General features: G+C 43.6%; 1 protein-coding gene across 4 annotated transcripts in view; it reads right to left on the bottom strand.

The window, feature by feature from the left end:
- The window catches only part of PRKCQ (protein kinase C theta), a gene marked incomplete at its 5' end in the record, with an annotated part of 113,669 nt that extends 99,579 nt beyond the window's left edge, over positions 1-14,090 (bottom strand). The window contains one exon of one of the 4 annotated variants that reach the window (XM_081053970.1): positions 13,844-14,090. The other 3 variants (XM_081053969.1, XM_081053972.1, XM_081053973.1) reach the window with 3 other exon arrangements.
- Positions 14,091-15,135: the final 1,045 nt, after the last annotated feature.

Here is a 15,135-nt window from a genome sequence, read left to right as displayed (position 1 = left end):
TTCCAGAACAACCCCATGAAGCTGAAGTTCAAAGTTATTACTCGAGAATGTTAATCTGGCTGCATTTCTCACTCATTTTTAATTAAACAAACCTTTCTTCTTAACAGCTCTTTGCAAGTTACAGCAATCCGTGTATGTGTATGTATGTGTGTGTCCATATATGATAGAATTTGCCATTTTTAATCTGTTTACTCTATTGTTAAATACAGCATTAAAAACATGAAAGAACTAATGAAAGAGTAAAGATATAAGAGGAAAGTTCAAAGAAGGTGTAATGAGAATTTGAGATTAATAAAAAGGCGGGAGAATGAATTGGGATTCTAAAATACATTGTTCAAGTTGACTTAAAATATGTTTTTCCTTTACAGTATTGTCGGTTTGAAAAATAGCTGGCAGAAAGGAAACACACAGAGCAGTGAATCTGGTGTCTGGCTTTACTGGAAAGGAAACGCGCAGGCAGGAAAGAAGTAGGAATCCACGTAGACCTTCAAGGTTGAGGACGAGAGGACCAGGGAGAGAAGCTGGGCCGTGTCTGTGGGCTTCATTCAGGGATTTCTGCCTCCGAGGGCACTTGGAGCCAACGTGAAGCACTGCGGCGGTCCCCAGTTCTGCCTCAGCAGTTACCCCGAGAGGCAGAAACTTCGAGAGTTCCATGCACTTTTCCAGGCTTTTTAAAAGTCGCTCTAAATGCCTGGAAGAATTTGCAAGCTGCCTAGGGTACAGAGATCCACCCTCCAGGGCCAATTTCAAATGCCTTGGAAGGCTCCAAAAGAGCAGTGTAGGTCTCAGCAGGGCTCCTGGCTTGATGTATGAAGCTGAGCCCGAATGAGTGTTCTCTGTTACTAAAATGAGTAATATATTGCACAGCAAAACAAGGAAATATGCCCCAAACAGTAATTGAGATGTAAAGAGGGAAGGAAGTGTCAAAATTCACTTCTTAGAATTAATACCAAGGTCAGGTATTTTTAAAAAATGAGTCAGTAGATACAGTATATTGCCAAATTCAGGCTTGGTCCTGGAGAGTGTCGAGAACATGGACTATGGCCCCAAACTGCCAGTGTTCAAATCCCAGCCCCGCCGTTTTGTTTAGTAGCTCTGTGACTTGGAACACACTACTACAGTTTCCTCATTTGTTCAGTGAGGACAATCAGAGGACTGACGTAAAATGCCTGAATCAGAGCAGTACCTAGTATACGAAAAAAGCTCAATGTCAGATAGTTATAATTATTAGTACTAATTTTATGTACTCAGTACAGTCAAAAGGATGATTGTCCTGTTTTCTTCTTCCACTGCTTAGCACAAAAAAGATTTTCTCCTGACAATCACTTCCTTTAGAGTTGGGTTGTTAAAAGAAGGCTATGGGTTCTTTCAAGCTGGGTGTTCCTGGCTGGGGCTCAGCTACCACCCCACCTGTCCCCAGTCACACCATTTCCCCTGCACCTTGTCACTAGAGTCAAATTCATCACAGTCAGCTTCACTTTCATGTTATTCAATTTGGCTCAGGAATAAAGATACCCAACCAAGAGAAATAAGCAACATCTCGAATTGAGGAGTGACAGCCCTGTGGGTTTTCCCAGAAGCCTCGAGTTCCCTTTACATCACTTGGCCCAGCTTCTCTCCTGCCCTCTTAGGTTGGGCAGTCAGTCACCTGCTAAGAGCCACATGGTATCTGGAGGAGGGAGGTGCTGTCTTGTTTGGATTCTGGGTGTCCTGACTGGTCATTTCTTGGGGTGCCCTTAGGGTGTGCTTTCCTCATATCTCTGTGGATGCCACATGGCCAGGTCTGACATTAGGCAGTCTTATCATCTCCCTGTTTCTTTCCTTCTGAACCATGACACACACTTGCTCTCTCTCTCATCCAATTGAATTGTCTGTTTTTCTTGCTGCGCTCGTTTCTTGTCATTCATTGATCTAGTGTGCGCTCTCCCTGCACTTTAGAAGTGTGGCACCGACCACTTTGGTTTCCTCATACAGCTCACTGGGACCCTCCTCTTCATCACACCCGCCTTCTTCCTGTTTGGGGTTCTGTGGTCTTTCCCCCAGGCACTCCGCTGCTCTGTCACCTGCCTGTACTACACTGACATTCAAGAATTACGTCTTGAGCACTTGTGTGGGGCATTCTGGAGAGAAAGGCAGGGCCAGACTGGAGAGAAAGACACACAGGCCCTGCCCTCAGGAGCTCTCAGTGTGGTCGGGGTGAGAAGGGGGGTGTTGTCACTGCCGAGAGGCTTCCTGTGTAGGACACCACGGCACCAGGGGCAGGATGTTTAAATACAGTGCTGGGGGGCCCTTCACAGAGCAGGTGAAGTCTGAGGGGTTAGCAGACTGAGGACTCAGACAGGGAAAGTGAGTCCCTAGCCTGTGGTCCGGTTAAAGCCCGGCCAGGCGCTCAGGGCGTCGTGAGACGAGGCTGGAGAGGCAGTGAGGGACGGACCGGGAAGGACCCGGCAGCCACATGAAGCATCTGGATTTTATTTTGTAGGTGATAGAGAGCAGCCAGGAAGTTTTTAAAGCAGAGAGTTGCGGGCAGATTTTCATTTTGGTCAGAACCTTCTGTCAGCAGGGTGAAAGTGGGTGAAAAGAGTGACTAGAGGCTCCCACTCAGGAAATCAACTTGAGGTCACCTCTGTGACCTGTTATATCAACAGCCTAAATATCTGGGCTAGACCATGTTTCCAAAGATGGCTGCCAAGCACCTGCCATTCCCCAGCTGTTTTGCAAGGCCACTCGGCCATGTCCTGCCTACTGCCCTCCCCGTGAGCTCGGCTGGCCTGTGACGTGTTCTGACCAGTACATGACGGAACTGATGCTCTGTGACTTCCTAGACTGGGCCTAAAGACACTTGAGCTTTTGCCTTTGTGTGTTTGGAACATTCACTTTTAGGAGTGTTCCGAAAAGAAACCCGAGGTAGCTGCAGAGAGAAAGAGGAGATGTGGGGCAGTCCCTGTCATCTAGCCATACCCACCAAGCACCATCTATGTGGGGGATCCCATCTCAGATCTGACCTCAACATCATGAGAGACCCCAGGGACGCCATGAGAAGCAGAGTCAGCCCAAATTCCTGATCCACAGAATCATGACCAAATAAAATTGGTGTCATTGTAAGCCACTAGGTTTCGGGGGAGTTTGTTATACAAGCAATTCATATGCCAAGCAATACTCTGGGTCAAATAAATACATGTCAAATAATTAGTAAACTGCCACATTGCCACTTTCAGAGTGATAGCATTCGTTTACTGTCGATATGTGTCAAGTTGTACTTCAATCCCTAATTACTTTATACCAAATCTCATTTTGAGACTATGTCACACTTCACTGATTAGCGCTCAAATTTTAAAAAAAGGGGTTCTTAGAAAATGTAATCCTCTAAGTCTGTTTTGAAAAAGGCTAAGAAACTGTGGTGTGTGGATTAAAATTCCCTGGAGTTGAGTCTGACCTTTCCGATTGTGGCAATTTTAAGACACATATCTGAACAAACACGTTTCACTTTTTGGAGCTGCAGAATGTCTGCTGATTCTTTATAATTTGCTTTCTTTGTGGCATGGCTAAGTGTCTTGAGATAACAACAGTTCTCAAATAAATAGAGATCATAATCTCTCTAGGTCTAGCTGTTTAGACCTACAGTATTTTTCAGGAGAAAATAGATTTTTACATGTTTAAATCAACATACATTCTCTCTGTCCTGAATACTTCTAGTCTGTTCTCCAAAGCCAAGGGGCTCGTCTCCCTCTCATTTCTATTGAAATGATGAGATTCAAGTGTGTGATGTGTTGCCATTCCTCTCTAACAGCTCTACCTATGGGAATTTGTTAATGGATGAGTTTTATTTCATTCATTTCTTAAGTTATGAGGTAGTTTATGTTTAGAAATATTGGCAATTTTTTTTTTGTCAAGTAAGTTGCATTTATTTTATTTTAATAAGTAATAGGAAGCATTTTCCTGTTGCTCACATACCTTCCTGAAGTGTTTTTAGTCATAGATTTCAAGTGTACTACATATGTTAACTAATTTCAGTGCCCTGGAAGTAGGAGAGAGTCCCAGTAGTAAAATCTTCCTTTTTACTGGAATGGGGGGAGGATGGTTAAAGTGCCTCATGCTGTACCCTCAGCAAATACTTAAGCTGCCTCTGCTGCGGAACCTGAAATTCTGCAAGTTATTTCTGACTGGATTATTTCATCAACTTTAAAGGATTTTGATGTAGATGCCTGATCACTGCATTGTACACCTGAAGCTGAACAATAATGAATGTCAACTACAAGTTTGTATGTATATATATATATGTATATGTATATATATGTACTTACAAGAAGCGGAGTATAGCATTAGGAATAGAGACAGTGGAAATGTAGTGGCTCTGTGCGATGTCAGAGGGGTAGTGGATGGGGGGAGGGGGGTTCACACAGTGTGAGGGATATAAATGATAAACGTCTAAGTATTACTTTGTCTTGTGTACCTGAAACTAATAAAAAAAGAGAGGATTTTATAAAACTCTCTAGGATTGGCTTCGTTGCATGTAAGGGGTAGAGTAATTCGAATTCCTCTTAAAGACTTAATGGCTACTGTTAATATCACTCCTTCTGTACCTGACTATGTCCCCCCCAAAAAATCCAGGCCAATTTATTTTTCATTTTGAATGACTAATGCAGAAGAAGTGAAACTTTCCTAGAGTTGAGAAGATTCCCTCTGGCTCCTATTCACCATCATCTTATCTTCCAGAAACAAAGTCCACTGAGGAAATCAAGTTCTTCTTTTTTGGAGAACCAGCATTTTGAGAAGACTTGGTTGTTATAACATTCCTTGTGTTACCATCACCAACAACACAGTAGAAGGAAAGATGTTTTGTTGTTAGCGTACGAAAATGTGATTTTGGAAAACCAGAAGTGATTGTAGCTGCATTTATTTTAAAGGTGTGGATGACTGCCCTTTAGTTTACGGGTGAAGGGTTATGCATTCCACTGTTGGGTATATTTTCTAATCTACACGGGCCATTCACCAACACTCATGAAGGGCTGCCTACCACCTAGAGTCCTTAAACTGTATCCAGTACTGTACTGGCTCCAGGTACCGAGCAACACGTGGAAACCAAAAGAACATCTGCAAACAGCTACAACACAGTAGGATCATGAGGGATCCAACTCACTCATCCCATGGTCAGTATGGCAGCACTAGAATGAGAACCTTGGTCTCCTGGCTCCCAGTCCTGTGACCTTTCATTCTGCCTTCATGGTGGATGGCTCTGAAAAACGGGCAGGGCCATGGAAGAGCAGGACAAAGAAGGGGGCGTGATGCCACCAGATCCTATGGCCTCTCTGCAGTCTACTGAAAGGGACAGTCTGATTTGGATTCTTCATATCCTTGTATGCCAGCTCACATGTTTCCCTGTTTATTGTAGAGAAACTGGAGAGCAGTGAGGTACAGACACTGGCACCTTAGAACCTGGGAGGGGAGCAAGCAGCAGATGATAAAGTCAACACACCAAAGAGGAGCTATTTACATGGCCCTGTAGACCACTCTCCGTCAGATCCCTAAAACTCACCTTGAGAATATGGATAAAAATTGGAGTGCTTAGGGCTCTTAATATTGATGATTAGGCCTGAAAAGTGTAGGTCATACTTAGAATCCATCTTAGAATCAGTCACGTTGGTGACTGGAGGAAAATAAAATACACTCCCTGACTCTGAGAGCCTTCGCGAGCTTCCCTGAGCCTGCAGTCTGAGCTCTGTGCCAAGAGTTAAAGAAGAAGGAAATAGAAGACCTGACACATGCCCTTAGGCCAGCTTACTCAGTAGATAATAATTGCATTAAAATATCATTACTGAGCTCTGGTTAGGAGCTGGATAGAAACCTCAAGTTCCCTGAGATGTAAGAAAGCATGAGGGAGGGCAAACACATGAGAAAAGATATAACACAAAAAGACACTTCTTTTTTTTTTTTTTTTTTTTTTTTGCTAATTGCTAAAAGGGATTCTGGTTGCATTGAACAAAGGGAGGAATGCACTTAGAATTTAGGTGGCCACCTTATTTGCTGAAGGAAAGCAGGATTCTTTGGATAGAGAAGCCACTCAGGCTGGAATGCAGAGGACATTGAATCTTACAGTAAGAAGCGTCTCCCCTATTTGCAGGCAAAGGTGACCATACTATTTGGTTGCCCTTACCTGAATTTGTGCTGTTACTCGCCGTGGAGGGACATGTCACAGTGGAACTCACCGTGCATTTTTCCCGAAACATGGTGACATTCTTGAAGCCAAATGCACTCTGAAAACTCTGAAATCTATAGAAGTAAAGGGGGCTTGTGCAGTACAAGCCGGAAACCTAAGCTTCTGTTTCCACAGTGTTTTAGCTGTGGCTTAATTGTTAGGAACTCACACTGGTGCCCATTTTATTTTATTATTGCTGGGATTTGTTTTTAATCTCTTTTAAAAGATTATGTTTTTACCCAGTTGGTTTCATAGCTGTGGTTATTCTACCTAAAACATTTTTCTTTGAATGCTTTTAATTATTTTACCTTTGGCGTGCTTTTTTCATCCAAATTCTTGAATCTAGTCTTTTACTTTGTATCTTTTTTACTCTTACCTGCTTTAATGAGTTTTAAGATAATTATGATTTTGTTCTGAAGAATTCTTGCAGTCTTTTGTTGTTTCATTAAAATTTTTAAACCTCTTTTATCCTTTAATATTTTCTTCTTATTAAAATAATTTTTGAGTTCTCAATATATCCACATCTAATGTCTACCTATTGCCTTATCCTTTCGCTTGCAGGATATTTCAGAATATTTTAATATTACCTTTTATTTCCTGATCATTCTGAGCTGAGTCTTTTTTCCTTTTTATCATTGGCATAATAATGGTCAGCAAAGTGAGAAACTGAGGATGACAGAGGGAGAAAAATCACACCATAGACAGGGAGATGTTGTTTATCCCTTGTAGCAAGTTACCTCTTGGAATTTTACAATGCTGTCCATAAGCTTCAAGTCTGACTTTCTAGGAGAATTTCTCTATGTGACGCTAGAGAACCACAGGCAAAAAGTGCCCAGGATGATAATGATTCTCCTTGTACAGACATTTAAATGTTTGGATTGGCATTCTTTTCTCCTATCACTTAGCTCCCAGTTCCTTATTTATTACAGGTTCTAACATTTATGACTTATTTATTTATTCCACTAATATTTATTGAACACCTGCTATATGTCAGATACTAGATACTAGGGATTCAACAAAGAATAAGAGAGAATGTGGCTTTTGCCCTCATGGAGTTTCTAACCTACTGGGGAAGTCTAAAATAAGCATACAATGGTGACATATTTTAAGTGCCGTGGTGGTTAACAGTTATTGATTGGTTACTATAAGCACTTTATATAGATGATTTCATTTGTACTTCAAGAACATGTGGGAGGAAACTAAACCCTAATTTGAGGATCAGGAAAAGCTTTCCAGAAGAAGATGTCTAAGGTGGGGACAAAAGATCTGTAGGAATTAGCCAAAGGAAGGAGAAGTTTAAAGATTGGATAGAAAGTTGACGAGGCAGAGGACACATGGAACTGCTAAGAACCCAGAGAGGCCAGACTTGGAGCAGTGTGATGTGTGTGGTACTGGAGAGACGAGGCTGGAGACGACAGGGGAGTGAAGACCAACTAGAACCTTCCAATTCATGTTACAGGGTCTGAGTTTCATTCCAAGTGCGTTGGGTAGCCATTGGAGAATTGAAAGCAAGGGAGTGACATGCTCAGAGCTGGGATCCAGAAAGACCCTTCCAGCTGCAGTGTGGACAACAGTCCACAGTAACCGAGACCAGTTAGGAGGTTCTGGCAGTAACCTAGAAGACAAACAGTGGTGGCTGGTAAACAGAGCAGAGGCAATGGGGGTAGAAAAGGGTGGATGGAACGAGGAGATAGTCAGGGTGGAACTAATAGCACTTGGTTTGGGGTGAGCTATGGACGTGGGGAGTCAAGGCAAAACGTTCAGATTTCTGGTTATGCGAGACCACATGATGCTAGAGCCAGATATAGACGGAAATGAGAGGGGAAAGTTTGTGGAAAGAGGAAGGAGGAAGATGCTACATGTAGTTCGGGGCACTGTAGTGCTGGGTCTGCCCTCATTAGCTCTCTGTGGAAGAGGATCAGTAGGGCCTTGGGTAGCTCACGGTTGGGTGGTGCTCAGCGAGGAGATGGCTGGTGAGCTCACTGAGGGATGTAATTGTCCATGGTGTTAGAAAATTGAAGAACATCAACCTCCCAGGGGACAGAAAGGAGACGAGGAGCTTGCAGAGGAAAAGAGAGGAAGGAAGGAGAATGGGAAGGGAGGAAAACATTTCTCCAAGTAAGCGGGAGTGCTCAGTGCATGGTCTGCTGCAGAGAACTCAAGGAAGAGAGGAGTAGTTAGCAAGAATCAGCAACACGGAGTGTGAGTGCCATAGTTTCCCAAAAGTAATACAGGCAAGGCCAGATGGCTGTGGCCACGACAGGGCAGCTGGTGCAGAGGACAACGTGAGGACTTTGGCTGGGAAGAGGAGGAAAGAGAGAAGGAAGTAGCTGGTGGGAGGCATAGAGAGATGGTCCTTTTCTTCAAAGGAGGATGGGGGTTAAGCATGTTTAATGCAGGGAGAATAGGACCAGTAATGAGGGAGGAAAGGAAAATACAGGTGAGAGAGGAGGTAATCAAGAGAATGAGATTTTCAACAATGAAAAAGAAATGAATTCCAAGGCACTGATGGAAGATGAACATTAGACAGGAAGTGAGGCTCTTTTTCTTTCCATTGTAAAAGAAGGAAAGGTGGACCCAGATAAAGCTTGATGTATAGCCCTGTGGTCAATGATGAGGTTGTTCTTACGAGGAAAACTTCCATTTTCTCAGTGAAGCAGGAAGTAAAGGCAGTGTGCTAAGAGTGAGGGGATATTGGTGGCGGGAGAAGGTCTGAAATAGCTGTTGTAGAAAATGAAAGAGAGCTGAAAAGTCTGAGAGCCTGTCTGGACGTGGAAATCATGGAATTATAGCATCATGAATTTGTATAGTTGTATACTTTTTTCCTGTGGAGCTCATCACAGACCTTGGGAAAGTAGGCAGTTAGATTCAGCTATGGTGCCAGGGACCCCAGCTTTAGAAAGGGAAGCCCATCATCTTACGTGGTACTATCAATGCTTGTTTTCTCCCAGCATTGAGGGGAAAGCCTGGGGGAGGAAAGGGTGGCCATTTTCTTCTTTGTCAACTCCTGGTTGAATGATTCCTGGTCTGTGTACCCTGTACTATTTCTTCCTAAGCAATCATTCTAAATCACGTAGGCAGGGTCCACCCTACCTAGAGGGACCTTTGTTTATTTTTAGGAGCCCCCGTCCATGGTTTCGCTAGTCCATCAGGGGATGCTTGAGTAGTAGTTACCCCAATGATTCTGCACTAGAGAAAGATACATAAACACAGGGTGAGATAGGAAAACACAGTGGATTCAGGAGTAGCATCAGCCTCTAGACCCCTGACATCGGGCAGCAAATGACGTGACGTCAATGGTGTAGCTGCTGTGGAAAACAGTACGGTGTTTCCTCAAAAAATTAAACATAGAATTACCACTTAATCCAGCAATTCCATCTCTGGATATATAGCCAAAAGAGTTTAAACAAGGGACCTGAAGAGGTATTTGTACACCCACGTTTATAGCAGCACTATTCATAATAGCCACAATTTAGAAATAACCCACATATCCATCAACAGATGAATAGATCAGCAAAATGTGGTCTATACACATAGGGGATTATTATTTTAGTCTGAAAAGGAAGGAAATCCTGACACAGACTGCAATATGGATGTACCTTAAGGGCATTATGCAAAGCGAAATAACCCAGTCACAAAAAGATAATACCTGTGTGATTCCACTCATATAAGGTATTAAAAGTAGTCAGACTCAGGGGCAGCCAGATGGCTCAGTTGGTTAGAGCTGAGCTCTCAAGAACAAGGTTGTCGGTTCAATTCCCGCATGGGATGGTGGGCTGCACCTCCTGCAACTAAGATTGAAAACGGCGACTGGACTTGGAGCTGAGCTGTGCCCTCCACAACTAGATTGAAGGACAATGACTTGGAGCTGATGAGCCGTGGAGAAACACACTGTTCCCCAATATTCTCCAATTAAAAAAAAAAGAAAGAAAGTCAAACTCATAGTGACAAAGTAGAATGGAGGTCCCCAAGAGTTGGGGGGGGGGTCGTGGGGCATGGGGAGTTAGTGTTTAATGGGCACAGTTTCAGTTTTGCAAGATGAAAAGTGTTCTGGAGATGGATGGTAGTGATGGTAGCATGATGTGAATGTACTTAATGCTACTGAACTGTATACTTAAAAAAGATTAGATGATAAATTTTACTTTATGTATATTTTACCACAATCAAAAAAACTTAGGGGTAGTTGATTGGGGAGGAGGGGTTATCACTTTGTGAGGGGTATAATTGTCAAACTATTACATTGTTTTGTACACCTGAAACTAATTTTTAAAAAATATGGAAAAAAAGAAAGTTCATTGATAGGTCGTCCTGCTCTATGGTTTAATGACATAAACCATATGTCAGATATGGTTATATCTGGGTGGTCAGATAAATTGGCCCTACCACTTACCAGCTATAAGAGCTGGGGAAGTGACTTAACCTCCCTGAACGTCAGTTTGATGATGATGATGATGATGATGATGATGATGATGATATCTCACTTATAAAAGCTTTGCCAAGGTTAAATGAGATAGTAATGTTTGTCAAATAGAAATAAAATTCTGAGTACAATGTCTGGCACATAAATCCTAAATAATGACTCAATAAAGCTATGTTTTATTATTTTTGATGGCCCTGGTTATTATCATTACCAATATTATTAGCTTAGTTCAAAAGTTAACATAAACCCGTGACCTCCTGCAGAAGTATGTGCTGCCCAAATGAGTACCTTTAAATATCTGCTAGTTTGTTCCCAGAGCGGAAGGCTCCAATCCCAGCCTTAGGTGAGCGCTCCCTAGTTTGTCAAACCTCTGATTGTCCTTTTGCCCCAAAGATTGATTGATTTTTGCCCCAAGGATATTTTTAGATCACAGGACAATATGAATCTGTGTATAAATGCTTGACATGTTAAAGTAATAAAAGAGGTTTCCATGATTGCAAAGAAATACCTTTTCATTCACTTTTCTGGCTCAACATCATGTTTTTCTGTGAGTTTTTCATGATTTCTGCCTTAGTAGCTAGAATAGTTACAAAAAAGCAAAGTCAGATGCATTGCTGCATGAAAATGAGATGCTTAAAATTTCAAAGTATTGGATGTAAACAGAAAGAGTGAGTTTAAGGCTATGTGTGTCACCACGAGACTAATTTCTCTCCTTTTAATGACAGATGTGACATGGGGCAAAAAAATATTATAAATATGGAATCACATGATACATCTGTGTTCTCTGGGATTTTTCCATCATATCACAACTTTTTATTTTAGACTATTTGGGGAGATTGCTTGAAAAAAAAGATTGAACCCTATAAAGAGGAAATCACCTGACATCAAATACATCCTATTAACAGTCACATTAGATTAACCTATCAGCAATCGTTTCAGGGGCAAACAACATAATCAACAACTCTAAAACATGAAATTTATTAAAAAGGGAAGCACTCATTCTAATTCCTATTTTAAAGTAGGCAAATGGCCTATCATTACCTAGTGCATTATGCAGAGATTTGTGGAGCTTTACTTCTGAATGCCAGTCACAGATTTGTACCATAAACCCACACACTCAAAAGAAAATCCTGGACGCAGTGCACAGGCAGTTTTAGATTAACCACCAAATTCATGATACAGCAGAATTCCGTCTTTTCTTCAGAAGAGAGAGAATATATTACAGTGGAATGTGGGGTCTTTATAGAAATGACCAAAGTCCCATGGGCTATACAAGGGAGCCTCCAGGCACCTGCTACCAAGAAGAGAAATCAAATATTAGGGTTGAAGGGGATCGCTGAGATTATAAGAAGGACCGAGGTGTGAAGAATTGAGCAGTATGCCGGCATACCTGAAGGAGGAGTGGGACATCAGCTAAAGAAATCAAGGTTCCAGTAGTTGACTGCATTTTCAAAGCAGACTCAATAAGGGGTTGTAGGGACGCGGCGCTGGTAGGAGAGAAGACAAGAAATTGGCCCAAGAGCTCCTTGCCATCCTGAGCCATCTACCACAGCACAAGACAGTGGTGGAAATGCACATGACAAAGACGAGAGAGTCCTCCCTGGACGTTTACGTTTTACAAGTTTACAGGAAAATCACGGGAGGCTGAAACAAAGACTGGTGATGTGGAACAGGTTACTCTTGAAATCAGAGATAAAAGTTTATGAGAAAAAAAAAACCACCCCAAAAACCCAAACAAAACTTAATGTAGACTTAATCGCGGAGTTGGAGGAGTTTCACAGCTGAGGCTTTGAAGGTTTTAGAAGCTCTTCCTATGCTGTGTCTTTAAATATATGTACATTCAATCAGCAGAAGAAAGAGATGACAAGATCATTCTGTGACAGACACCTGCATCAAACAATGGCACTGATGGCGGAGGGATTTTAAACAGCTGTGCATACACTTCAAAAGTAATTTGCAACCAAATTAGTAAACGTCACCCTCCTTCCCACTAGACACAGCATTTTTAAAAGAGATCAAGCGTCCGCGGTAAGCCTGCCATTTTATAAGAGTTACCAAAGATAAGTTAGTTAGGGGAAAAATGGTGAATCACAGGGTTGCGGTGTGGGGTGGGAGAGGAGGCACCCAGGACCTTGCACATAAGGCTGGCCTATGAGACATCCCCTCCAGGAAAGGGCCGGTGGTGATCACAGCTTTTGGAGAACAATGCAAGGGGGACCAGCAGCCGACTGGAGCTGCCGGACATGAGTTCAGAAAGGGCACTGGTACACGCGGGACCTGCCCCCTGCCAGGGGTGGTGGTTCTCACCACTGACAGCGAGCCGCAGCGAGTGTTCCTTCTTCTCTCCATGTCACCACCCCTCCTTGTCAGCTTGTGCCATTTCCGAACCATCTTTTATTAGCAACTTTGAGCAGGACAACCCCAAGGACAGAGCAGCTCCCTGCACAAACAACCAGAACCTCCTAGTTGAGCCAGCCTTTGTGTCTCTCTTTATTCATGCCCATGGGGATGCCCAAGCCTTTAGCACGCATAGTCCATTTCACACTGATCATCTTAAAAATTCAATGAAATAAAGACATTTAACTCCACTTACTACATACGTGACCCTCAAAGCTGAAAAACAAACAGTTGTCCCTTAAGGTTACAGGATTGAGCACCAGACTTTTACTTTTTACTTTTCCTTTTATTTTTTTGCTATCTATCTCAGACCCACTTCACTCTACCCCAGGCCCTTGAAAAGAAACTCGGTTTGTTTGGAAGTGAGAGTGTTGGCAGCTCCTTCAGCTGCTAGCAGTAGATTCCAAGAACACAAGTTACTCTCTGTGGACAGATTGACATCTGTGTCAAACATCTCTCTTTACTAATGTTTGCCAAGAATATAAAACTTTCCACCTTCTTCCCTGCCTCCCTCCCACCTCTAATTAGTTCACGTGAGAGGTGAAGAAAAAAAAGGAGGACCCCCGCCCCAGGCTCGGTGGCCTCCTCACGGGCCAGGGTCCACAGCATCCTGTGCAGTCCGCACGCAAGAAACCACGGGAAAGAAGAGACCAAAAGTTTGCTTCTCTGGGGTATCTTAGAGTTCGCTGTCATCCTGCTACCCTCTTCCTGGAACATCTCACCACCGCCGGAGCCGGGGGCCTTACCCGCTGGACCCGCGGTCGTGGACCCGCGCAGACACACCGCCTTCCCTTCCCCGGCCTGCGGCGAGCCGGCACGCGAGCACCTACCTGCTGGGTGGGCTGCCTGGTCCGAGCGCGCGGCTGCTGGGTGGTTGCACAGGCACTGGCGGGGCCGCGCGATGGGGCGCCCGCGGACGGCGCCGGCCAGGGGGCGCTCGTCACCCCGCGCCCAGACAGCTGGAGCAGGTCCCCGGACGCCCGGACGCCCGCCCAGGAGCCAGCCAGCAGCGATCACTGCCGCTCGGCGGCTCCTCCTCCGCGGCGCCCGCCCCTCCCTCCAGCCTCACCCCTTACTGGCCCTTCTCACCCCGCTGCAGAGACCAGAAGCCTCGAGGGGGACACCCCTGGGGTGGGATGCTGAGGGCGGGCCCAGGAGGGGCGCTCAGCAGGGGCCACAGGCTGAGTGCGAGAAAACGGGGCATGAGACCACATGACTCTGCAGCTAGCCAAACTGAAAAGCGAAAACGATTGTTCAGTGGGGAAGCTCTCTCCGTGAAAAGAACTTCATGCTTTTTGGGTTTTTACACTAGAAAGGACATGTAAACATCGTTCATTTACAGTTACCTGCTGGAGGAGGTTTGGGTGCAATTCTGTGCGATGGATAATCTTTCCTAGATTGTATCTGACCTAGGATTTTTATTTTTTCTACCTACACACTGTCGTTTTATTTCTATGTCCAAAGGTGCGCTGCTCTAAACCTGACGGTCCTTGAAGTTGCAATGTAATGTCTTTAGAGTGCACTTGTCATTTGAAGACTTTTATGTCCTGTTGGTGATACTAATGATGGCCATGATGGGGATAATTGGGGCGTTTTTCCTGCGCTCCATAGAATTCATTTTTTTCCCACTCAGGTTAGAAATTATATGTCTGGCTACCAATACTGTTACAGAGCCATTCCCTCTCAATTATGACATTAAATTATTAAAATGTATTTGGTTAAGGCTTTTGTTGCTATACAAATTAAGACCAGATTAGCCTGAAACAAAACAGTAATCCTTTTTTAAAAAATTATTTTTTGAGAGAGAGAGAAAGGAAGACGGAGAGAGGGATGAAAAAGGTAGAAAAGAGCCAAGCTTTGGACCAGTAGGCTTCTGATCATTGAAGGATAGAGTGTCAGCTGAAAAGGACCTCAGAGTACAGCTAGTTTAATTTAAAGATGAAAAACGGAGGTCCAGCAGGGTTTGGTGACTTGATTAATTCACATTGCTGCCTGTGCTGGGAAGCCAGATGTGAGGGTGACTCTTTCCCTTCATCTTATATGAACTCGGCAAAGGGAACACACGCACCTTTTAAGGATAAAAAGATATTCCATTAAAATGAGCCTGTCTGCCCTATCGTTA

Source organism: Rhinolophus hipposideros (genome assembly GCF_964194185.1).
Source record: "Rhinolophus hipposideros genome assembly, chromosome: 1".
Taxonomy (NCBI): domain Eukaryota; kingdom Metazoa; phylum Chordata; class Mammalia; order Chiroptera; family Rhinolophidae; genus Rhinolophus; species Rhinolophus hipposideros.
Note: the sequence above shows the minus strand (reverse complement) of the source record. Positions and strands in the feature narration are given on the sequence as shown.